This window comes from Antechinus flavipes, chromosome 3 (assembly GCF_016432865.1).
Source record: "Antechinus flavipes isolate AdamAnt ecotype Samford, QLD, Australia chromosome 3, AdamAnt_v2, whole genome shotgun sequence".
Taxonomy (NCBI): domain Eukaryota; kingdom Metazoa; phylum Chordata; class Mammalia; order Dasyuromorphia; family Dasyuridae; genus Antechinus; species Antechinus flavipes.
Genome location: NC_067400.1, coordinates 2,499,012 through 2,525,525, shown reverse-complemented (window position 1 = coordinate 2,525,525; position 26,514 = coordinate 2,499,012). Strand labels below are relative to the sequence as shown.

At 48.1% G+C, this 26,514-nt stretch overlaps 1 long non-coding RNA gene across 1 annotated transcript; it reads right to left on the bottom strand.

Annotated features, from left to right (window-relative positions):
* Positions 1 to 10,173: 10,173 nt before the first annotated feature.
* Positions 10,174 to 26,172, bottom strand: LOC127558305 (uncharacterized). Its single transcript, XR_007952750.1, has 3 exons — positions 25,346 to 26,172; positions 18,849 to 18,995; positions 10,174 to 12,291 (listed from the first exon to the last, which is right to left on the bottom strand). It is a non-coding gene; the product is annotated as an uncharacterized LOC127558305 (long non-coding RNA).
* Between the last annotated feature and the right edge of the window lie 342 nt (positions 26,173 to 26,514).

The following is a 26,514-nucleotide window of genomic DNA, read 5'->3' as shown; positions in this document are numbered from 1 at the left end:
CATCTGCAGTGGTCCTGATCTGTATTTTACTCCTGGACCCAGACAAGGAGAAAGTGAGCTGGTGACTTTGCCCAGACTTCCCTCCTTTAAATCTAATTCACTTGGATGTCACGATATCCCTTCCCTGATGTCATGATCCTCTTCCAGAACAAGGACAAACAATGAGATTGTAACCCGTCTTTTGCTTGTTTTTGTATCCCATAGTTCCTGGCACATAGGAGTTACTTAAAATGTTTATTGATTAATATTTGTTTGTAGTCTCCCACATTTGCTCTCAACAACCCTGGTGATTAGCATAGTGCCTTGACAGTTGTCAGCTGTCTCTAACTCTTTGTGCCCTTTGGGGGTTTTCCTGGCAGAGATACTGGAGTGGTTTGCCATTTCCTTCTCCAGCTCATTTTACAGATGAGAAAACTGAGGCAAACAGGGTGAAGTGAATTGCGCCGGATCTTACAGCTAGTATCTGGGGCTGGATTTTAACTCTGGTCTTCCTCTCCATCATGGCACCTCGCTGCTCTTTGAATAGAATAGGCACCTAATCAATGTTTATTGCCTGACTGACTTGGGCCACATTGCTGATCCCCCCCCCCCATTTCCATCTGCTCTGTTCAGGCCTGGGGAGGCTCTCCTCCTTTCCTGGCTTCCCTTCCCTTTTCTCCTTTGAATCCCAAGATGTTAAAATAAACCGTGAACCCGAGTCTCTAACTAAACTCTCTGGCCTCTGACTCCTGGCATTCCTTGGAGTCACTTGCTTTTAATTGAGAAGAATGATTGCTTCAATTACTCACCTAATTCCTGCCTCCCTCCTCCCTTCCCTGACATTTTCATCTGAAAGAGCCTGGTGGTGAAAGCCAGACAGGGCATTGGGTCTGAGCCATCACATCCCAGCTCGCTGACGCCATCTTTGGCCGGCTTCCCCGATCCTGACGATTCTCACTCTCAGTTACCAAAGGACAGCAGCTTGCTCGGTCACGAGAACAATCAGAGGCGAGGTCCAAAGGACTCTGGGTCCCCTCCAAGCGCCCTCTCTCTTGCCATGACTCTGGGTTTTTAAAAAAATTTTGTAAATATGTAGTTGGGAAATATGAAAGGAGAGGAAGAACATGTTAATTACCAAGTATTCCTTTGAAAGCAGGTTTTTTTCACTCAGAACAACCTCAAAACAGTCTTCTGCTTAATTTTTTTTAATGATCTGAAATTTAAATTAGACTTAATTTGGGTCACCTGTAGAAGAAAAAAAAATGCTTTCTAAGCCAAGGGAAATCCCAGTGGGGCGCTCCCATGGTAATGATCAGAGATTCCCTATCTGCCCTCAGTGCTAATTAACCTAGTTTTATCACCCGGCTCCAGAGCTCGGCAGTGGAGTAGAAGAAGTCTCCGGGAAGTCTCTAGTCTGCCAGCCTGGAGTGGTCGGCTGCTTCCTAAGTCAGTGGAGGTGCAGATGACCACTCTCAGAGGGCCGTGAGGAAGCAGCTGCTCGGAGCCTGGGCCGTCTCTAAGCCTCATGTGCAAACTTCCAGTCAGACTGGGAGCCTAGTCAAGCTCTGGGACCAAAAGTTCGCCCACTCCTGAAGGAGAGGTCACCTAGAAGGAACCATCCTAATGTTCTTGGAGGCTGTCGGTGGTGAAGTCCAAGGGAGGCTCCCTGGGGCGAACAGATCACAAAAGCAGGGATCTCCAAGAATGACCTGGAGAGGTGAGCCAGGAGTCACTGCTCAGTCTCCCAGCCCGGCATAAAAAATGACTGCCCGAGGACTCACCCAGACAAAGCTGGACTCGGCTCCTGCCTCCGACATCTACTACTACAAGGGTCACTTGGCTCTAATCTCTCTGTGTCTCAGTTTCCCTTCCTGTGAAAGAAGTCATAATAATGTTCCCCTTCCAGGGCAGTTGTGAGGATCAAACCAGATGTTTGGAAAGTGCTTTGCAAGTGCTTTGTACAAGTTACTGTTGATAATAATTGTTCTAATGAGAGGATCCAAATCAGTTCCAATTGATCAGTAATAAACAGAACCAGCTACACCCAGAGAAAGAACGCTGGGAAATGAGTATGGACCATAACACAGCATTTCCACTCTTTCTGTTATTGTTTGCTTGCATTTTTGTTTTTCTTCCCAGGTTATTTTTATCTTCTTTCTAAATCTGATCTTTCTTGTGCAGCAAGATAACTGTATAAATATGTATACATATATTGTATTTAACATATACTTTAACATATTTAACATGTATGGGACTACCTGCCCTCTAGGGGAGGGGGTGGAGGGAGGAGGGGAAAAGTTGGAACAGAAGTTTTTGCAAGGTCAATGTTGAAAAATTACCCAGGCATATATTTTGTAAATAAAAAGCTACAATAAAAAATGTAAAATAAAATAATAATAATAATTGTTCTAATTCTTGGTCACATGATGGGGTTTGAGTCGATGAAGCCTAAAGTCGCTTCTAATTATAACATTAGCTCCACAGGATGATAGCTTTGTGCTGGAAAGAAAGTTTGGTCCATCAGTCCTGCCTTTCCTATAAAAAGAAGTGAAAAGTGGGACTCAGAAAAAGAAGATGGTTGCCAAAGCTCAGCACTGGGATTCGAACTCAGCCACTGGGAATCCCAGTCCAGTGTCTTTTCCACAATGTCATACTGCTTCCTAAACTCTGATAATTCCCCTTCTTCAGCTTCTTGGAGGATTGGATGAAAATTGAAGAGCTCTCCAGTGAATGGGACATACAGAAGTGAAGTCTCATCGGACCATCCCCAAATGGGAGCTTCCACTCTTATCAGGGTGTGGCGGGCCCCGTTCAGGTCCCTGAGGGTTCCGGAGACCACCCTCACAACAGTAGCTCATTCAGCACAGAAGCAGGAGAGAAGGACCAGATCTTGAAGCTCCACAAAACATAGCCCAGTCGAAACGAATGTGAACTATCTGCATGTTTGTTTTTCTTCCCGGGTTACTTCTACCTTCTGAATCCAATTCTCCCTATGCAACAAGAGAACTGTTCGGTTCTGCAAACATATATTGTATCTAGGATATACTGCAACATATCCAACATATAAAGGACTGCTTGCCATCTAGGGGAGGAGGTGGAGGGAGGGAGGGGAAAAAAATCGGAAAAGAAACGAGTGCAAGGGATAATGTTGTCAATATAAAGTAATCATTAAATAAAAATTAAAAAAAAAATAGCCCAGTCCAGCAGAGCTGGTTAAAATAGTCTTTTGCATCACCATTATTATTTAATATCGTATTAGAAACACTAGCCTCGGCAATAAGAGTCGAGAAAGATATAAAAGGAATTAGAGTAGGCAATGAGGAAACCAAACTATCACTCTTTGCAGATGATATGATGGTATACCTAGAGAACCCCAGAGATTCTACCAAAAAGCTATTGGAAATAATTCATAATTTTAGCAAAGTAGCTGGCTACAAAATAAATCCCCATAAATCCTCAGCATTTTTATACATCACCAACAAAACCCAACAACAAGAGATACAAAGAGAAATTCCATTCAGAATAACTGTTGATACCATAAAATATTTGGGAATCTATCTACCAAAGGAAAGTCAGGAATTATATGAGCAAAATTATAAAAAAGTCTCCACACAAATAAAGTCAGACTTAAATAATTGGAAAAATATTAAGTGCTCTTGGATCGGCCGAGCGAACATAATAAAGATGACAATACTCCCTAAACTAATCTATTTATTTAGTGCTATACCAATCAGACTTCCAAGAAAATATTTTATTGATCTAGAAAAAATAACAACAAAATTCATATGGAACAATAAAAAGTCGAGAATCTCAAGGGAATTAATGAAAAAAAAATCAAATGAAGGTGGCCTAGCTGTACCTGATCTAAAATTATATTATAAAGCAGCAGTCACCAAAACCATTTGGTATTGGCTAAGAAATAGATTAGTGGATCAGTGGAAAAGGCTAGGCTCACAAGACAGAATAGTCAACTATAGCAATCTAGTGTTTGACAAACCCAAAGCCCCTAACTTCTGGGAAAAGAATTCATTATTCGATAAAAACTGCTGGGATAATTGGAAATTAGTATGGCAGAAATTAGGCATGGACCCACACTTAACACCATATACCAAGATAAGATCAAAATGGGTCTATGACCTAGGCATAAAGAACGAGATTATAAATAAATTAGAGGAACATAGAATAGTTTATCTCTCAGACTTGTGGAGGAGAAAGAAATTTGTGACCAAAGATGAACTAGAGACCATTACTGATCACAGAATAGAAAATTTCGATTACATCAAATTAAAAAGCCTTTGTACAAATAAAACTAATGCAAACAAGATTAGAAGGGAAGCAACAAACTGGGAAAACATTTTCACAGTTAAAGGTTCTGATAAAGGCCTCATTTCCAAAATATATAGAGAACTGACTCAAATTTATAAGAAATCAAGCCATTCTCCAATTGATAAATGGTCAAAGGATATGAACAGACAATTTTCAGAGGATGAGATTGAAACTATTACCACTCATATGAAAGAGTGTTCCAAATCATTATTGATCAGAGAAATGCAAATTAAGACAACTCTGAGATACCACTACACACCTGTCAGATTGGCTAAGATGACAGGAAAAAATAATGATGAATGTTGGAGGGGATGCGGGAAAACTGGGACACTAATGCATTGTTGGTGGAGTTGTGAACGAATCCAACCATTCTGGAGAGCAATCTGGAATTATGCCCAAAAAATTATCAAATTGTGCATATCCTTTGATCCAGCAGTGTTTCTATTGGGCTTATATCCCAAAGAAATACTAAAGAAGGGAAAGGGACCTGTATGTGCCAAAATGTTTGTAGCAGCCCTGTTTGTAGTGGCTAGAAACTGGAAAATGAATGGATGCCCATCAATTGGAGAATGGCTGGGTAAATTGTGGTATATGAATGTTATGGAATATTATTGTTCTGTAAGAAATGACCAGCAGGATGAATACAGAGAGGCTTGGAGAGACCTACATGAACTGATGCTAAGTGAAATGAGCAGAACCAGGAGATCATTATACACTTCGACAACGATATTGTATGAGGACATATTTTGATGGAAGTGGATTTCTTTGACAAAGAGACCTGAGTTTCAATTGATAAATGACGGACAAAAGCAGCTACACCCAAAGAAAGAACACTGGGAAACGAATGTGAACTATCTGCATTTTTGTTTTTCTTCCCGGATTATTTATACCTTCTGAATCCAATTCTCCCTACGCAACAAGAGAACTGTTCGGTTCTGCAAACATATATTGTATCTAGGATATACTGCAACATATCCAACATATAAAGGACTGCTTGCCATCTAGGGGAGGGGGTGGAGGGAGGGAGGGGAAAAAAAATTGGAACAGAAATGAGTGTCAATATAATGTAATTATTAAATAAAAAATTTAAAAAAAAAAAAAAAGAAAATCAGAGAACTCTATCAAATCTTTTCACTCAAAGATATCACTCCTGGAGCTATTCTCTAGATATAACAAATACAGAAGAAAAGCTATAATATTTAAAGGAGCATTTTCTGAGGTGACAAAAGACTAAAAACAAGATGAGTGGCTGGACAGATGTACTGAAATAATCAGTAGTAATTATTATTTCTGAATAATGAATATGAAAAATTTGGAGAAATGTGTGGACATATTTGAATTAATATATAATGAAATAAGCAGAATCAAGAAAATTAATTATACAACAATAACAATAATTCAAAGGATGGAATTTCCAGAAGTGGAGTGAAGATGGCAGAGTAAAGCCAGAAAGCTGCTTGAGCTCTATCAGTTTCCCTTGAAAACCACATGAAACCAAGCCTCTGAACAAAGTCTGATGGAATAAAACCACTCTCCAGACAGGAAAGGATAATGATAAATGTTGGAGGAAGGCATTGTTGGTGGAGTTGTGAAATGATCCAACCATTCTGGACAGCAATTTGGAACTATGCCCAAAGGGCTATAAAATTATGCATATCCTTTGAACCAGCAGTGACATTTACTGGGTCTGTATCCAAAAAAAAAAATCATAAAGGAGGGGAAAGGATCCACATGTGCAAAAATGTTTGTAGCAGCTCTTTTTGTGGTAACAAAGAATTAGAAAATGAATAGATGCTCATTAATTGGGGAATGGCTGAATAAGATGTGATATATGAAGGTAAAGAAATATTATTGTTCTATAAAAAATGATGAACAAGCTGATTTTAGAAAAGCCTGGAAAGAGTTACATGAACTGATGCTGAGTGAAACAAACAGAACCAGGAATACATTATACACAAATAACAGCAAGAATATGTGATGACCAACTATGAAAGATGTGGTTCTTCTCAGTGATTCAATGATTCAAAACAATCCCAATCGACTTTGGACAGAAAATGCCATCTGCATCCAGAAAAAGAACTAAAGAGACTGAATGTAAATCAACACATGTTATGTTTACTTCCTTTTTTCTGTTTTTTTTTAATCTCTCCTGTTTTCCCTCTTTTGCTCTGATTTTTCTCTCCCTACATGATTTATAAAGCAATGTGTATTATTAAAAAAATAAATAAATTTACTAGGAAAAAAAAAATAAAATAAAATAGTCTTTTGCTTGACTGATTCAATAGAGATGTTCTCATCTTTTTTAGGTGGTTACAGAATAATTGTCTCCGACATAAAGCTGTCTGGTGTCATATCTTGTGAGTTACTTTAAGTGGGGGTGGCTGATGCCAATTAGCACCCACCCTACAGGAAGGAAAAATCTCCCAACAATTAAGGCTGTCTGAAATGCAATGTGTCGCCCTTAGGAAGGTCTTCAACAGATCCACCATTGCCCCCTCTTGGGAAAGCTGGAAAGGGGATTTCTGCTCCAGTCCAGCTGGGACCCGAGCCCTCTGACGTTCTCCCCACATCCACAAGCCTGGGACTCTGGGATTTTGTGAGTGGCCCCTGCCGTTCTTGCAGGGCTCCGGGGGCAGTGCCGCGGAGTAGCTCCCAACAGAGTCACCCAGAACTCCCCAAAGACGCTGCTCTTTAAGGTGCCAGTCAAAGCTCCCATTGTCAGCACTGCCAAGCGTGCTCTGGCTCCTTTTCCCTACGTTCTCTGAGCCCAACAACAAGCCTGTTTACCCTAATTCACTCGGGGATCTGCAAAGGTTTGCCAAGATTTCATTTCCTCTCTTTAAACGCTTTTCACGCTAATAGGTCACAGTACTCCAGAAGGAAACAGCGTCCCAGGCAGCAGCCTGGCACAGGAAGACCAGGGGCAGTCGTTTCACAGTCAGGTGGTCCGTCTACTGGAACCTCTCTGAACCCCCGCTCCACTTTGGTCTGTGATCGGCTGGGGGTCTCCTCCCACCACATCCCTTGTGCTTTGCCAGGAGTGAGAATGAATTGGTGCAACAATCCCCATTCTGTCACTTGGCGGGCAGTTCCCAGTAGGACTCAAGTTCACGGTCATGGCCATGGAAAGCAAGGGAGATGACAGGCCCACGGGCAATAGTGGGACTAACCAGCCCCATGGCAGAAGGTACTGAGGACCTGCCTGTCCCCAAGCGGGGGAGAGCACAGAGCCCAAGGACAGAAGCCTTTCCTGACAAATACGGGGCCACCCCTCACAGAGTCTGGAGCCTTCCCAGACAGACCAGCTCCCCATAAAGAGAAGCTGCCGTGTTACCCAAAAGCGTTACCTTCCTTGGTTCTTGCTATTTTTACTTAGGAAAAGAAATGGCTTGTGAGCTCCCAGGAATTTGTGGTTAGAATGTGTCTGCCTTGCGCTCAGATGTCCTGAGCTCTCTTTGGATGTGTTTGTGGCTAGCATGCTGGGGCCCGGGCAACACGTCCAACCAGGTGGGTGTTCTGGCAGGGCAAGAGCACGGTGGGCCCTAAACGAAGCGGTTTCCCGGCTTGTGTGGAAGGACAGATCTCCCCGGCAGGGGCAGAGACTAACTTACGAAGGCAGGCCGGGCGGCCTCCCCGGCAGACCTGCCCTTTCAGGCTGACTTTTAATGCTTTCCTGGAGCCCTGTGTTTAATGCGACATTTTCTCTTCAGCCCTACCCTTTCCATCAGGAAGGCTGGTCCTCTATTTCATTAAACATTTATTTTTTGCCCTGAAGGATAATACTCAGTTTTGCTAGGGAGGTTATTCTTGTTGTAATCCTAGCTCCTTCGCCTCCTGGAATATCATATTCCAGGCTTTCTGCTTCTTTAACCCAGGAGCTGCTAAATCATGTGGGATCCTGCCTGTGGCTTCCCAATATGTAACTTGTTGCTTTGTGGCTGCTTGCAGTATTCTCTTGACCTGGGAAGTCTGGAATCTGGCTCTAATATTCCTGGGAATTTTCCTTTGGGGAGGCCTTCCGGGAGGAAGTCAGTGAATTCCTACAATTTCTATTTTACCCTCTGAATCTAGATTATTGGTGAAGTTTTCCTTGATAATTTCTTGAAATATGATATCTAGACTCCAGGAAAGTACAATAAAGACTTTCAAGTACTCCAATAATTCTTAAGTTATCTTTCCTGGATCTATTTTCGGCATCAATCGTTTTTCTGATGTCACGTTTCACATTTTCTTTTTTCCCCTTCTTTTTATTGTCTCCTGATGTCTTATAAAGTCATTAGTTTCTACTTGCCCAATTCTAATTTTTAAGGAATTATTTCCTTCAGCGAGCTCTTTTCCCATTTGGCCAGTTCTGCTTGTTAAGGTGTCCTTTTCTGTAAAGATTTTTTTGCCTCTTTTCTCAGGTCAATTTTTAAACGTTTTTTTTCTTTAATATTTAATGCCTTTTTAAAAACCAACCTGTTAATTCTCTTTTTATAATTTTTTTTCATGACTATCATTCCTTCTCAATTTTTTTTCCTATACTACTCTCATCTTTCTTTAACTCTTCCAGGAATTCTTTTAGCATTTTTCTTTGAGGCTTGTCAACTTGTCACTAATTTTCACATTGTTCTGAGTTTATATCTTGGTCTTCCCGGCCATCAGAGTAGTTTTTTATGGTCATGTTCTTTGTTTATCATTTGCTCTTTTTCCAACCTATTTGTTAACTTAATTGTTAGCTCACTTGGAGCTGAAGCCTGGCCCTAAACTTCAGGGGTTTTTTGTGCAGCTGTTTCCCGAGTTCGTTCTGGGAGTTTGGAAATTTTTGTTGCTTCCAAGGTGGTGTGATGTGAGGAGAGGTGTGGTCGTTGCTCTCTTGGTCAAACTCTAGCCTTTCTTTACCCAGGAAGGGCCCCTGCTTTCCTGCAGCCACAAGTGCTGGCGCTCCTCTTGGCCTTGGATCCCTTGGACCCAAGTCCCCTGATCCCAGTGGCTGACCACTGCTCTGGAGCGGCGCGCCACAAGCAGTTATGAGCCTCTGAGCCATTGAGTCAGCCCAAAGCCCGTCTCTTTCTGACGGTTCTCTGACTCCCTCACTGGGCTGAGAGCCCCCAGAGCTGCTGCTGCTGCTGTGGCAGCTTCATGTATGGGTTCTGGACAGACCTCCGCCCCTGTGAGCTTTCTGCTGACCTCGGAAGTTTCCTCAGGCTGGAGACGTTTCTCACCTCGACTTTTTATTGGTTCTGCTGCTCCAAAATTGGATTGGAGGAGGGATTTTAAAGTGGTTTGGAGGGGGATGTTGGGAGCTATTCCACCATCTTGGATCCACCTCCTTACACATTTTAAGGGAGTGGTTCACATTCTGACGTCTACAACAGCACCCAGAGTGGAAGTTCATTCTCACCTTAGAAAAAAATTTGAACAAGAACAAAAAGAGCCCGAAGGGACCTGAAAAATCTAGTCCACCTCCCCACCCCCCACATCGTGGGGAGGAGGCCAGTGAGCCTGGGGAGGGGCAGGAACAGCCCAGAGCCACGAATGATGAGTAGCAGGGCTCCCTCCTCTCTAATAAGCCAGAGTTATGCCCTCCAACCCTTGCATCTTCAATAAGGAGAATTTCATTTTCTCCCTGGACATCCACCCTCCTTCTGGAAAAACATCCAGACTGGCGAGGTACTTTCCTCCGGCCATTCATTCTTTGCTGGATCGTCCCACAATCAGCCATACAAACAAAGCCCGTGACCTTCACAAGCCCCAGACGGTGTCCCCAAGGCAGCCTGGGCGCGGTTCTGTGGGGATGCGGAGGAAGCCGGCGAAGGAAGCCAGCGGAGGAAGCAGGCTGCTGCCACAGACAAACCTTCCCTCCGGTCTCCAGGCTGCTTCCCCTGCTTCAGATCTGCCCCAGGCTTCCACCCCTGCCTCCCTCCCGGGCCTGCAGATTGCAGGGGGCATTGCCCGGACCTGGCCGGGCTTCTGGGGCACTCTCTTTGATTGTGATTTAGAGCAGGGATTGCTCCTGATCGCCAGAGTGCCCACGCCTGGTTCCCATCCCCACTAGCACCCGGCAGCCTAGTGTGGGAATGTGTGTTTACGGGCACTCACGTGCCAGCGGGCAGCTGTCCTGCAGCCACAAGGCTCCCGAGCCTAAGATCTCCGGATGGTCAGGAGAAGACTTCAGGATCATCTTTCTGGAACCAATTAAGAGTGGGATTAGGAGCACTTGGGCACAAGCCATGGATGATTTTTGACCTGGTGGATTTTCAGTGAATTCAGGTCCATGGGGTAAGTCTTCGATTCAGCGCGGTGCTCCTTGGCCATTCCCATGTCCCATTCGTATGGTCCTCCTGTTCTCCTGTTTCCTTCTCACTTCCTTCCATCCTCTCTTCCCACTCTTCCCATCCTGGGAAATCACCAAGCTAAGAGTGGGAGATTGCAGAGCTGGAGGTGTTCCCAGTAACCTCCTGCCTCTTATTGTCCCAAACTCCGGAATAGGCTGTGTGGATGCTCCAAGAGGGCAGTTAAATGACTCCCTGCTTGTCCTTTGCACAGCCCCACCAGCATCTTGAATAGAATGGAATCAGTTCCAATTACTGCCAACATTTTGTTGAGAGACAGTAGGTAAGGACTGCTGAGTGATCAGCTCCACTGACCCCTCTTCTTTGAGAAATTTCATATGTTGAATCACTGGGGGGAGGGGGCAGGAAGAAGGGAGGCAAAAAATTAGAACACAGGGTTTTGTAGGGGCCAATGTCGAAAATTATCCATATGAATTTTGAAAATAAAAAGCTATAATTTTTTTAAAAAATTAAAAAAGAAAGAAAGAAAAAGAGAAATTTCAGGCTCATTTCAATGTATCCCAATATGAGTGATTTTTGTCATTCAATCTCCCAAGTCAAATTCCTTCTTTTAAAAAATGTTTCATGGGACAGCTCAGTGGCACAGTGGATAGAGCACCAGCCCTGAAGTCAGGAGGACCTGAGTTCAAATATGATCTCACACTTCTTAGCTGTGTGACCGTACGCAAGTCACTCAACCCCGATTGTCTCAGCAGAAAAAAAAACCTGTTTCTTTTTTTAAAATTTAAACTTAATAAACACCAAATAAAATGGGCATTGCCAAAGACAGTTTAACAGAGAAAGATGCTTCTATATGAAAGTTCAGATCCTCAATTCTGAGGGACGTGGACCTCTTCAACAATGAGATGATCCAAATCAGTTCCAATAGAGCAGTAATGAATTAAGCCAGCTATACCCAGAGAAAGAACTCTGGGAGATGACTATGAGCTACTACATAGAATTCCCAATCCCTCTATTTTTGTCCACCTGCATTTTTGATTTCCTTCACAGTTAATTGTTCACTATTTCAGAGTCCAGTTCTTTCTGTACAGCAAAATAACTGTTTGGACATGTGTATATATATTGTATTTAACTTATACTTTAACATATTTAACATGTATTGGTCAACCTGCCATCTGGGGGAAGGGGTGGGGAAAGGAGGGGAAAAGTTGGAACACAAGGTTTGTCAAATGTCAATGCTGAAAAATTACCCGTGCATATAACTTGTAAATAAAAAGCTATTTAAAAAATAAATAAAATAAAGAGAACATAAAAAAAGGAAAATTCAGATCTCTATTATATGTGGTTGGCTGTATTTAAAATATTTAATAAATCCAATGGGTAACTTTCTGAAGCTATTTTTGTAGATGTTCAGATAGCTAGGACGTGGTGGCCACTTGTGTCCTCCCCTATGGGATGGCAACGCCTTCTACATCTCCGTTCTTTCCCATCACTTCTGGAGGGGGTGGTTCTTGGAGTCCCATGAGGAAAGTAGTCCTGCTCGCTCCTCCCTTGTGTTTCTTTCCTCCCCAACACGGCTTCCATAATTGTCACTTTCTGCTTCACCAAAGTGCTGCCCTAAAGGCCAGGGTGACATTTGTGGGAATTGGCCCGCCAGTTGGTGATGTGAGCCGAGAACTCTCGAGGGAGCCTGGGAGGCTGAGGAGCTCTCCTAAAATGGACATGGAGAGAAGGACATGAATGCTGGAGAAGTGATATGTTTTTTTCTCAAGGTCATGCAGGTAGAAAGCACCAAAGGTAGAATTTGAACCCAGCTCCTCTAACTCCCAAGCCAAGGGATTTTCTGAGGCGTGATGGAAGTCAGATTAAAAACTGGTGGCCAAGAGTCTCTCAGCAGACCCCAGATGCTCAGCGTTTGGTCACTGTTAAGGTCATTCTTTGTTTTGGCTGAGACAGGAAAGGATGGTGAGCAATTGTTCCAGAATCAGGCCAGAGGAAATGGAAGTTGGAGGGGGCCGGCAGTGCAGAAGAATCCACTTTCTATTTCCAGAAAGGGATTAGAAATCCTCCCAGAGGTTTTCCTTAGGAAAAAGGCTAGAGAAGCCTGAGGACAGAGAGACAGAGACAGGGAGAGGAAGAGAGAAATAGAAACAGGGAGAGAAAGGGAGAAAGAGATGTGGAAAGAGAGAGGGAGGGAGAGATGGAAAGAAGGGGGAGAAGAGAGAGAGAGAGAAAAAAAACACACAGAGAAACAAAGAGATAAAGACAGGTAGAGGGAGAGAGAAATAGAAACAGGTAGAGAAAGAAAGAGAGACATGGAAAGAAAGACAGGGAGGGAAGAGGGAGGAGAGATGGAAAGAAGGGGGAGAAGAGAGGCAGACAGAGACAAAAAGAAACAGAGAGAGACACAGACACAGAGGGAGAGAGAGCACACTGGAACCAGCATCCTTCAGCATCCATGAAGTATCAACAGAAACAAGGACCAGAGTAGGATAAGGAGGAAACAGAGGAATGAGACTGAGGGCAGATTAAAGAATTCAAGAACATGAACAACTATTCATTAGTGTAAATCAAGTCAATCAAATCAAATCAAAAAGCATCTATTAAGCACCCACTGTATGCCGGGCACTGTGCTGAGTGCTGGGGACACAAAGAGGTTCAGGACACTTCCCCGCCATCCAATGGAGAAGACCAGAAGTGCGTGGGCACAAACATGCTCCCTGGAGGATCTAGGGAAATAAGGAAGAGGGAAGGTCCTGGGATCAGGAGGGGCTGGGAAGGCTTCCTGTGGGAGGTGGGATGCTGAGACGAGGACGGAGAGGCTTCCAGCGTTGCAGAGCAGAGTGCTGGGTGCCGGGTACTTAGGTGACAGCTTTGCAGCTGCCCTCTTACTTTATTAGATCTTCCAGCTCTTTCGTTCGTCTCCCAAGAATCAGTGGATGTAGGTGGCCCTTCTGGCAGCTGCACGTTTTTCTAGCTAAGGAGGCTAACTTTCCTCCACAATCACTGGGGACGAGCAGGCTTGGTACACACAAGTGCTCTGGGACCTGGGAAGGGTCTCGCAACCATTCTGCCTTGGGGTCCCCTGTGCACCTTCCTCAGCTCCTGGCCCAGGGTCTCAGACAACTCCATTCTTGGAGTCAGGTGCCCCCTGGGAGCTGCAATCCTACTGTCCCCTGCCCCTTTTCTGATGCCCTTTGGGCATGGACCTAGAAGCTGTTGAACTCGGTTGGAGGGGTCACAATTCAGGGACTTTTGCGTACAATTCCAAGCCCTTTTTGGTGAACAGGCCCTCAGTGGGACCGTTCTCCCTCTGCCCCTCCCACACTTCTCATTTCCCTTTTCTCTCCTCTGTTCCGATCTGGACTGTGAGGTAGAACCTCAGAACTGCCTTAATTTATTTCTGCATCTAATAGGGGTTTCCAGTATTTTTTCCATACTGCCCCAGGCCGTTTCTTCCTTTGAGGACTGGCTACCTGCTCATACTCTTAGACCGAGACCATTTTGCAATTAGGGAAATCTTATTCTTACAAATCTGGTCTGTTTCTTATCTGGCTTGGAAAAGAGACCACAGAGTACTTTCCTCAGGAGAGCTCTGGGATAGATTCAGGCCACGGGAGAAAGTTTCCAGAGGAGGAAAGGAAGTCTCCAAGAAGGGAGTTTTCTACTCAGCAGGAGCTGGGGCAGAAGCAAGTTATCCATGGCACGGAGCTCAACCAACGGAACAAACCAAGGCACCGGACAAGTGTGTTTGGGGACCCCCAGGGGAGTCCTGACGCCAGCCGGGGGTCTTGCCAGTTACGGCATGCAGGAATTCAGCAGGAGGGACCCAGGGCAGGGAGAGGAGGCTGAGGAATCCAAAGGATGCCCCAGGCAGAGGTGGTCAAGACCACACAGGCAGCATGGGGCAAAGTCTGAACTTGAGTCCAGGCATTCGGGTGCCAGGTCCAGGGCTGAGCCGCAGGGCGTTGGAGCCAGAGAGGGTGTTTTCCCCCAGCTCCTCCTTGATGCTGAGTTACAATCCAAAACTGCCCCAATGCCCCCAGGAGTCCAAGGACCCCCCATTGCCCTTCCTGCTGCCTGGACTGTGGGGCCCCGGGCCTCGTGGGATGGCTTCCTGGGTCTCTGCTCCGCCAAGGCCACGATAAGTTTCCACAGACTCACTTTGCTTTTTCCCATTTGCACTTAGTTGACAAACACGCACCCAAGCTCAGCTCTGAAACTTTGCAGATGGTCACACAGTCCCTCCACGAGCTCTGCTCAGATCTGGGGTTTGTGCATCTGGACTGGAAGGTCTCTGGACGTCCCTGCACGAGATGAGCCGAGTGATGGAAAGCAGAAGGGGAAGGAGGGAGGCGCCCTCTTTTCCCATTTGGGTTCTTGTTTCCAATGAAGCACAGGAGCAACGAAACCGTTTTAGGGGGTGTGGAGGGGAAACGGGGTTTGTTTTCTTTCCAGGGTGGTTGATGGAATTTTATTTCCATTAAAATGAATTTTGAAATGCAGTCGAGTGAATATCACGGAACCCGCCTGATCCGTGCCCCTCGGAAAGATTTTCTATGTCTCTGTGTAGTTCCAGCTGGAGAAACCCTGGTTCTGTCACTCTTGCCCCTCTCCTGCACCCCACCCCTGCTCACCCCTCTCTCCGAAGTGTCCTCTGGAGTGGATTCCTTAGGAAAGTTGGATTCGTGCGGCGTGGGAGCGGTCCTCCACCTGCACCTCCGATGGGGCTGGGGAGGCCAGTGGGAGTTGCCAAGTGCGTCTCCCCGCTTTTTCTGTTTCCCCATCCCTTAGCACAGTGCCTGGCACAGGGCAGGCATTTCATAAATATTTACTTACTATTGATTGCCGCTGTCCTGCACCTTTTGTGTTTCCTTCATGAAAATGCTTAAGGGAGAGGGGAAGTCGAGAACTGGGACTCAGGAGGTTTAATTTACATGGGTACAGGTTGCAGTAGCTCAGAGAACCCTAAAAGACATTCTGAAGAAGGTAAGATCCTTGAGGGAAGAGAAATCCTCACTTTTCTATCTGTATTCCCAGAGCCCCAAAACGCATGACCCATAGTAGACATTTAATAACGGTTCATTGACTAGTTGAACTTGCACATACAGCTTGGATCCTTCCATTCTTTAGGGTCAGATGTCCCTTCTACCTCTGTTCATGACAGCATAAAAAAAAGAAAAAACACCCTTTCCTCCACCCTTTTGCAGCGTCATGTTTATAAAACAGAATGAAACTCAAATTGGAACCAGCAGCCACAGCTTTCGTTCAATCTTGGTTCTTTTACTTTAAGCACTGCTGTGGAGAGTGAAAATGTCTGACCCATGTTCAGGTTCATCTCCATCTTCTCCTCTCTGCTCAGTTTGTTTCTGGAGATGTAATCAGCCAGCTGCCAAAGCCATTAGCTAATTTTTTAAACCTGGTCATAATGTAATGATCTATTGCAGGGGTCCTCAAACTGTGGCCCGCCAGTTTATGGCAAAATCAGACCAGAAATGATGTTCAACCTAAACTTGCGTTAGCATCTCATGCTTCCGGCCCTGGGCTGAGGCGGCGGAGACAGGGTGTGAGGCGATACCGAGGTGAGGTGGGTTCCCAGGCCGGGGTGTGTGGTGTGGGGCAGGGAGAGAGATGCAGAAGCCGGAGAAATGACGGCCCGCGGCCTCATACAGTAACGGCAGCCACCACGACAGACAGGCAGGGGATGTATAGTGCATGCTGCACACGTCACGGCCACTGCGGGGGAATTCACTGCAGCAGTGAAGGTCGGAAGCAGGAGAGCGAAGTGCAGGAGAGAGAGTGCGGGAAACGGAGGCATCACAGCGCAGAGGCAGCTTGGAGGACATTGGGCATTGCAGTCTGTATGTCTCTGTGTGGGCAAAGTTATTGCTGGTATATTGTTTTTGTAGCGCTGTGTATATATATTGGTATGTTCCTAATAGCAATTTGGAATCCCTCGGAAATAAGGATGTGAAGAAAAAGAAAAATTGACTCGGAATGTAGGATATTCAAAGAACAGTGAACTTATGATTACTTTTTCATGCAGTATAAGGAAAGAGCTGTATGATATGCCAGACACTATATTCTATGTTCAAAGAATATAATTTGCGTGGACACTATGAAACTCAACATAAAGATAAATATGATTGTTTGGTTGGAGAAGTGAGAAAAGATAAAATACTAAAACTGAAAAATACATTGACAAATCAGCAAAATACTTTTGTGACACAGAAGCAGCTAAACATTTCATCACTGCGAGCAAGTTTTCAAGTTGCCAAGCTAATAGCATGCACTGGCAGACCATTCCTGGAGGGAGAATTTGTTAAAGAATGCCTTCTTTCTGTTGCCAAAGAGATGTGTCCGGAGAAGGCCGATTTATTTAGTGCAGTGAGTCTTTCAGGACCTACAATTACAGGGAGGATTGAAGAAATGGGAGACAATCTGCATCAGCATTTGAAAAATTCCATTTTAAAATTTTCATATTTTTCCTTGGCACTCGACGAAAGCAATGACGTTCATGATTCTGCAAAACTTCTAATTTTTATTCGTGGGACGAATGATTATTTTGAAGTCATAGAAGAGCTTGCTGCACTGCAAAACATCAAAGGAACAACTACAGGAGAGGATATCTATGGAAAGGTTTGCCAAACTATGAATGGTTTGGAGCTGGACTGGGCTAAATTAGCCAGCGTGACAACAACCAGTGCTCCTAGCATGGTGGGGTCTAAGAAAGGAGTAATTGCTCGCATTAACCAAGAGATGGACAAACATAACCATTCTCATCCAATAGCCATACACGGCCTCATCCACCAACAAGTGCTGTGTAGTAAATCACTGAAGTGGGACTCTGGTATGAAAATTCTGGTATCTCATGTTAACTCCATTAGAGCTAATGCACTAAATCACAGACAATTTCAGGAATTCTGTCTGAGCTAAATGTTGAGTATGAAGATCTTCTATATCACACAGAAGTCCATTGGCTGAGTCGAGGGAGAGTTTTGAAACATTTCTAGGACTTACTTCCACAGATGACAACTTTTCTGCTTTCAAAAACAAAGAAGTACCAGAGCTCAATGATGCAGAATGGAAATGGCACCTTGGCTTTCTGACAGATGTAACAGAGCTACTCAATAATTTCAATATGCAACTTCAAGGAAAGGGGAAGCTCATCTGTGATAGGCAATCACATGTCAAAGCATTTGAAGTAAAATTAGGCCTCCTCATCCAACAAGTGAAGGAGGAAAACTTCTGCCATCTCCCCACAACTCAAAATCTGTTAGCGGAAAAACCGCTGATTGCATTCCCAAACAAAACATGTGTGGATTCACTGGAAAAATTGCAAAAGGAGTTCCAATTTAGATTTAAAGAGCTTCATCTCCATGAACAGGACATACAGGTTTTCCGTAACCCATTTTTTATTGACATTGAAAATGTGGATACAATTTACCAACTGGAACTGGCTGAACTGCAGAATTGTGACTCTCTGAAAGATGCATTCAAGTCAAGCGGCCTTCATAATTTCTATGCATCTCTCCCCTCTGAGACATATCCTCATCTCAGGAACCATGTACTCAAAATGGCAACCATCTTTGGCAGCACTTATATCTGTGAACAGACTTTTTCTAGAATGAAACATTTAAAATCTCCAACCAGATCAAGACTAACGGATGCACACAAGCATCACTTGTTACAACTAGCGGTGACAAATATGGAACCAGACACTGACCATCTCATTAGCCAAAAGCAGGCCCATAGTTCCCATTGAAATACTGCTAAGTTTGTTGGCTTAACTTTACTTCATTTTAAATATTGTATTTGTTCCCGTTTTGTTTCTTCACTTCAAAATAAGATATATTCAGCGTGCATAGGAATTTGTTCATAGTTTTTGTTTTTCCTATAGTCCGGCCCTCCAACAGTCTGAGGGACAGTGAACTGGCCCCCTATTTAAAAAGTCTGAGGACCCCTGCTCTATAATGGTCTCCTTCTTTGCTGCTCTATAGAGCCTATAATTGCTGCTATGCCGTCTTTTTCAATAATGTCTGACTCTTTGTGACCCCATTTTAGTCTTTTTTTGCCAAGAGAACCCCAAATGGACAATTGGACGCAGCTGAACAACAACACAGTATTGCACGTGACTGAGTGTTCTGTTCCCCCGGTTTTCCATGAACCCCACAACGTGCTCCTTGGTCACCTTTCCCCCAGGGTCACATCCCTGCTGCCCCACATTTGGCAAGAACGACGTCCAAAGATCATCTTCTTTCCTCTTACCTTCTGAGTCACGGGTCGACGAGAAGAGCCACGGATGAGCCGCTTCCGGGTTAGCAGGGCGGGTCACGGATGCTGCTCTCTCCAGTGTCTGAGTCCCAGCAGGTGTGAGCTTCTCCATGGAGTCCAAGGATTATGGCGGAACCAGACCTTTGAAGAGTTAAAAAAAAAAAAAAAATCCATTCCAAACTTAATGGTCATTAACCAAAAATCAGGATGCAAATGCAAAAACGGAATAAAAATCAATGTACATAAAACAAGGAAGTCCAGCAGTCCCACCCTCCACCTCTCCCAGCAGTTGGCCCAGCAGCACTGCCAGGCTCTGTAACAGCCTCTGCCCACTTTCTCCTGTCCCTGGAGTCCCCTAATTACTTCCAGCTCAGGTAAGTAAGTCCTAAGCAGGGCTATGAAGGCCCTCAGAGGTGTGGGGAGCCCCCAAAATCTCCCAAATGCCTCATTCACTCTGTGTTTCCTGTTCAGAAAGGAAGGAAAGAGGAAAACAAGCACTTATTAAGTGTTTGCTGTATACCAGGCACCTTGCTGAGCACCAGGGCAATGAATTCAGACAAAAGATAGTCCCTCTTTTTATACAAATAACAATGAAGAGAAAAAGGAAAGAGGGGATGGAGGCCCTGGCAGCCTGTCTGCTGTGGCCTTCAGAGAGGAGGCTTGTCAATGGAGGCAGGCAGCTCCAGCAGCCTCCTCCCCCTCCCAGTTTGGGGGGGAGAAAATATGTAAATACTCATATACAAACAAGCTTGAGGCGGGATAAACACAAAGCCGTTAAGCAGGGAAGCCGGAGACTTCCTGGAGAAGGCAGGAGCTTAGTTGGGACTTAGGGGAAGCAGAGGAGCAGAGGAGGGAGAGGCTGCGGGTTGGAAGGAGGGCCAGAGGCGCAGGGGCTCAGAACTGGGAGAAAGGAAGAGTGGGTAAGAGCCAGGGAGGCCAGAGTTTGAGCCCCGCCTCAGTTTTATTTGGTGGGAACTTGGGTAAGTTACTAACCTCCTTACCCTTAGTTCCCCCTTCTGTGCCAATAGTGCTTTTTATTCTCGTTCCCCACCAGCCTCGGGCATGAATGAGGCTGTGTTTTGGGGCATACATCTTCCCGGGGCCTTTGGTTTGGCTCCCTTTAGCAGCCACAGACTGTGCCCATTTCTCACACACACCCTCCCAACCCCACCAGCTCTTGTTCCGAAGAGACCCTGGAGAACAGAGATCTGAGGAGGTTTCCCAGACATCAGTCAGATGGCCTGGCTTCCTGTGGGCAGGAATACATTGTGACAATGGCAATGCTCATCTGGAAAACACTTTGGGGGTTCCCAGCCCTCTCCACGCCAAGCTGTGCCCTCCCACTCTGCGATCCTGACTTCCCAGTCCTGTCAAAGCTCCCGCGTCCTCCTCCCACAAAGCCCTTCCACTTCAAGCTCTGCGAAGAGTCATCAAACCAGCAGGACCATTCCTGAAAGATTGCCATTGCTTCAGACTTCACACTTGCTTCTGATGTCCACATCCTCCCCATGTCCCCTCTCCTCCGTGTCTTGTCTCCCCACTGGACTACAAGCTCTTTGGGGGCAGGGATTAGCACCTTCCCTTGAGTTTGTATCCCAGCGATTGGTCCATGAGTCCTTAAATGCTTCTTATTCATTAATCTGTTGGTTCTTTCATAAAATGACCCCCTCACAACAGCCTCTGAAGCTGGCGGTATGAGGGACCCAAAGTTCCACCGATGGGGACCCAAAGTTCCACCGATGAGGGACCCAAAGTTACACCGATGGGGACCCAAAGTTACACCGATGAGGGACCCAAAGTTACACCGATGAGGGACCCAAAGTTACACCGATGGGGGACCCAAAGTTCCACCAATGAGGGACCCAAAGTTCCACCGATGGGGACCCAAAGTTCCACCGATGAGGGACCCAAAGTTCCACCGATGAGGACCCAAAGTTCCACCGATGAGGACCCAAAGTTTAGAGAGCTGACAGGAACCTTGAGGCAGGATGCCATCCCAGCTCTCCTGAGGCCGCCAAGGACAGTGCCTTCACACTGGAACACTTTCTCACTGATCCGGTGGCAGGAATCCCTAATGGGAGAGCCCACTGATCCAGTCCCACGTTAAGAAAACATCCTCTTTGGGAAGAAATGGTGTCAATGTATCCTAGAAGGACGGAACTTGGGCTTGGACGCCTGCTGCTCACTCTCCGTGCCCAAGCCCTCCCCAGCTCTCCTCGCTGGGCTCTCACACGCACTCATTCTATTAAGCCTCACTTTGTGTTTTATAGTTAATGGGCTTCCCAGCCAGCAAAGTTTAATGCTCGTGTCACCAAATTTAATTAGATCATTAACTCATCCTCCCATTACGAGGGAGAGATTGGTGGCCTTGCTGTTCCTTATGAATCAGTAATCTCTCCCTCCATTCAACTCCCAAGCCCCCGACATGCTCTCTATTGAATTAACAGCATCTTAATTAAGATCCAATATATTGCAGCTTGTTCTCATTACTGTTTGGAGTAAACTTGATCATGACCCTGCGGGTGCATCCAGGAAGACTCAGTAATAATGTTCGCGGACTCATCCGACGGCATTGAGGCTGGGAGGGGGGGTCCCTCTCGAGGAGCTCCTAGTCCTTGACTGGGGCATTGCCCCCTCCCAGGGCATAAGATTCCTATAGAAGTGGAGTTCTTTTAGTCCTCCTTTCTTCCAACCAAGTCTCTCCTGCTCTTCCCGTGGATGTGCTGCAGAGATGTGGATGAGACAATAGTCCAGTGAGGTGGATTTAAAACGGCTCCATCAGCCAACCCCAAAGTCCGCTGGCTCTGTGTCTACCTGGCCAGAGCTCTCCAGTGCCTCCGGGATCTGCTCCTGGCCCTATATTAGTTTACACCTTTTCTGATAATTGGGTGAAGGTTCTTGGGTTCAAAAGCAGGAGCTTCCTAAGTCAGAGCTCGGCGGGGATCCCTGAGCAGATGCTGGATGACCGTTTCTCAGTGGGTCATCGAGAAGTCGCTAGTTCAGGTATAAGCTGAGGACCCTCAGAAACCAGGCCCTGCTTCTGAAAAAAAGCTCCCAAAAGCCAATAATGAAATGTAGGAGGCTGTGATGTTCACCCGAAGGTGAAGGGTTTAAGGGATGGCTTAAAATGGCCTTTTATCAATGGAGCTTAGGATGGAAAGGAGATTTTAATGGGAAAATAACAAAGGCCAACTTGGACTGAGCAGTCAGAGCAAGACTAGAGAGCTGTTGGACAACAGCTCTAATTGGGCCTGTCAGCCCTGACCAAGGGACCTCTCACCAGAGGGAATCTACAGCAGGAAGGGCCTGGGAAAGGAGCAATCCCTGAGCCAGTGCCTGAAGCCCCTGCAGCAGCCATGGCCGGAAGCCCGCTGTGCACAGAATCACTGGGCTGGGGTGGGGAGGGGGGATCGTGGAGACACTGTCAGCACCATCGCGGGGTCTCAGGAAGAGATTCTGAAAGTGCTAAAGGTGATATTTTGGGGAGGCAAGCCTGAGGGGGGAGCAGGAGGCAGGGCAGCAGGGGGTGCTCCCAGGCGCAAGCTCCGGGGCAGACCAGCAAGCTCTGGGACTGGAGGGAGAAATGCTGCCCGAAGCCCCCGCCACGAGGGTCTCTGAGGCGTGATGGGATAGGGGAAAGCCCAGGGCTCTTGCGTCGGGGTTGGAGGCTGAATAGCTCAGGGAGCTCAAGGACCAGGCTGCCCCTCAGTCACAGCTGCCCAGATGTTTTAGGGGCGAGGAAGGGATCTGGCTCCTTTATCTGACTGGTTTCCAACCCTCCCCCCCCCCCAGATCTCAGGCAAGGAAGCATCAGTCAGTTAAAAAACTGAAGGTTTTTAATCTGGAAACTTCTAGACAGAGAAAGTCCAGATACTGGAGAGGGCAGGAATGATGGGGAGGAGATATTGCAGAAAAAGGACAGAGCAGAAAGGAAAGAGAGTACAAGGAAGAATGGGAACAGGACCAGAGAATGGATTGCCTTTGGTCAGAGACAAAAAGAAAGGGCGGGGAGAGACGGACAGACAGGCAGGCAGACAGAAAACAGAGACAGAGAGATGGAAAGACTGAGACAGAGAGAAAGAGAGAGGGGGGAGAGAGGGAGGAAGAGAAGAAGGGAGGTGGGAGAAGGAGGGGAGGGAGAGACAGACAGTGACAGAGGGAGAGATGAAGCCATAAAAACCTTTTTTCAGCTCCTAACAGAGGTACAGTCTCTGTCTTCAATGACTTTTCAGTCTAGTGAGAAACTAGGTATAAAGACCAATAAAATGCAAATTACAGTATGGCAAGTACTGAGCACTTGGAGAGAATGAGGGGGTGGGGAGAGGTGGGGGAGGGGATAGGGCTTAAATTGGGAGCACTCCCAGGACCCCACCTGTAATCCACCTTCGAGATGCCGGGGAAGTCTCTTAATCGCCTTGGTCTGCTCATTATAACGTGGGGGACCCCTCCCAGCCCCCAGCCTCCGATCCTGGCCCCAGATGGCTTCTTGCTATCTCTTGATGTCTCTCTCGGCTTCCATCCCAATTCTCCTTGCCTCTATAGAGACACCTGATCCACTGAGGAGGGATTGGAGGCCCGGCCTCCACAAAAGGAGCCGGAGATGGAGAAGAGTGAGTAAGAAATCGAGATGGAGCGAGAGGCTCCCAGAGCGACCCCTGGGAGGCGGGCGCTGGCGAAGGAGGGCCTGGCATCTGTCGGAGCCGGTGCCCAGAGGGCACCAGGGGAAAGGGGGCCGGCATCATCCTGAGGCAGACGAGTGGCCGAGGCTCACCGAGTGCCAGCCCCGGGAGACGGCCCGGGATCAGCCTGCAGCTGCCCTGGCTCGCCTGGGGAGCGGCTCAGTCCTTAACTGGCATCTATTGCCCTTTCACAAATAAACGCCCTGCTTTGGGGTTGGAGCCCCTGGTCAGCAGTGGGAAGTCTCATTTTGGAGGTGGCCCTCAAGAAGATGCTCAAAGGGAACCAGGGCTTCCAAAAGGGGCCCGTCCCGGGCAAAGGTGTGGCGACGGGCTCCGGACAGTCTCGGGACCAAACGATTCCACGAGATTCCTTCTGGTTTCCTGTATGAGAAATAAGGTCTGTCCTGTGGCCAGTGGGGGGCCGGAGGGCCGGAGGGGCCGGAGGGGCGGAGGGCCGGAGGGGCCGGAGGGGCTGGAGGGCCGGAGGGGCCGAACGGCCTCGCGCTGCCCAGACACGGTGTCTGGGGCTCGGCACACTGAGGGGAGTCGGTACCCGCTGAGTGCTCGTTCACAGGGGGATCGCAGGCTGCCTGAGGCTGAGGGACTGTGCTAAGATGCCCCCTTTCCATGTCAGTTGCTGTGACCCCCCCCATTAAGCTGAAAGGGGCTGAGGAGAGGAAAGCAGGGGCTTGTTCTCTGCAGACTGTGCGGGTGAAGGAGGCAGTTTGGGGAGGGGGGGTTGGCTGGGAGAACTAGGGAAGGAAGTGGGGCTGAAGCTGGGAGGGGGGGTGGGAAGAAGGGGGTGGGGAACCAGGCCGGATGCTTCCAAAGCTGCACTTTGGCCACCATGGCCAGAAACCATTGGAAGACCTCGGTGGGTGGGGTGAGACAAACCCCGGGACTCCGATGGCTGCAGGGAGACAGCTTTGGAGGACCCCAGAGCACCTGGGTTTGAATCCAGCTACATATGTGTGTGACTGTGGGCCAGGTCCCCCTGGGCCTGGGTCCCTAAAATGGCAGATCCCCGTGGACGGGCTCTGGGCCCAGGATCCTGGGACTGGCCTGGGGGAGTCTGCCCTTCCCCGAGGGGCTCACCAGCTGAAGACAAGTGGCAAGCACCCCCCACCCCGCTCTCGCTGCCCTTCCAATGGGCTGGGCCCGGCTGGCCTGGCCTGGGGCTGGGGGGCGGAGAGAGCCTCAGCCCCGGCTTTACTAAGAGCTAGCTCAGTTCTGTTTCACACGGACCCGTCCGGAAATCTCCAGCGCCCGGCCCATGCCCACTCCCTCTCTCCCCCATCAGTCCTGGGATGGTCAGTCAGTGACAGCCTGGGGCCCACTTTATTTGCCATAAACAAAAGCCCCTTCTCGGTCTCACTCCCGGCCCGGGCGCGCTCCTGTCACCCCATCTCCGTAAGGGCAGAGGCTGGCCCGCTTTGGCCCTGGCATTCCCAGCACGAGTCAGAGTCAGTGCCCAACTTTCTCATTCACGGGTCTATCTGCTCTCCCCCTACTCACTCCCAAAGAAATCACCCGCGGCCTGGTGGGAGGGCCGAGAAATGCTCACTAGTGACATCACCCGGGTCCCGCAGCCTTCTACATCCCGGGGCGGGGGGCGATGGAGGGAGATGCCCCGGCCAGAACTGACGTGGGTCAGGGGGCCAGGCGCTCCCCAGTGGCACCGAGGAAAACAAGGACAACCCCCTTTCCTCCACCTGCTGGCCGGTTTGTGCCCCCGGGCACCTTGGGGTGCCAGCCCGCTTTCAGTGGCCGGTAGAGAAAGCATTTCGGAACAACGCACGCGTGTTCCTGTACCTGATGACAGCGGGTTTTTGGCGGGACCTGGAGGAGCACGAGAAATCCTGGACGGGCCGGAGGCCGCTGCTCTGTCACCCAGGAGCGAGGAGCACCAGCTTGGCCACCCACCTTTCTGGGACTCAGTTCCCTAAGCAGGAGAGAGAAGGGCAGAGGGCCCCAGACCTTCTGGCCCCTCCAGCTCGGGCTGTGGTCTCGGAGCCCCGTCGCCGCTTTCTGACAGTCACACGGAGGAGAGGCAGCCTCCGCCAACGACGAGAAGGGGGCCGTGGTGACGGGCAGAGAAAGGAGCCTCCGGGGCCAGGGGGTCACTAGTCTGCGCCAGAAGGAAACCAGGGAGGCGAGGGGAGGGGTGGCGAGGGGAGGGGCGGCTGCGCTGGGTCTCTGCGGGACCCGATGGTCCTGGGGGTCCGGGCCAGCTCAGAGAGGCTTCAGGTGACGAATGGAGGGTCCCAGTGCGCTTTGTCTCCCGAGAGTTCCTCAGAGGGCTTGCTCTGGGCGGCGGAGCTGGTGTGAAGCTGAGGATGCTCTGAGAAAGGCTTCCAGGGAGGCGAAGGCCCAGAGCGTGGCTCCCAGCCGGCTCAGGCTCCCCTCCCGGGGGCGCCCGTGGGGACCCTCGGGGGGCGCGCCCTGGCTCCGTTTCCGGCCCATCGTGGGGCACAGAGCTCCGAGGAGGAGCCTGTGCACGGGGACTTTTCTCTGAAGCGAGCTGAGGATTCTCAGAAAACAAGCCTTGGCAGTTCTGACCCCAGGAATGGAACCACTGCCAAGACCTGCAGCAGGACACGTAGCTCCAGCTCATAAATCCAGGAGGCCGCGGGGCTCGCCAAGACGCGGGAGAGGCCGATACAGACACAGAGTCCCGGCAGCCGCGGACTTCCCGTGTGCCCCTCCCTGGGGTAACGCGCCCCCGGTGCTCTCCCTCTAACCCCGCCCTCCTCGCTCCCCGGCTGCTTCCCGGGCTGGGCCCTTGCAGACGGCTCCTCGGTCAGTCACCAAGCGTCTGTTAAGCGCCTACTGTGTGCCGAGGGCTGAGGATACAGAGAAAGGCAAAAGCCAGTCTCGGTTCTTCCGGAGAATATTGATCTTCCTGCTGTCCATCCCCCACATACTGAAAATGGATGTTCCTAAAGTATAGATCGGAGCGGGTCTCCCCCTCCTCAACAGAA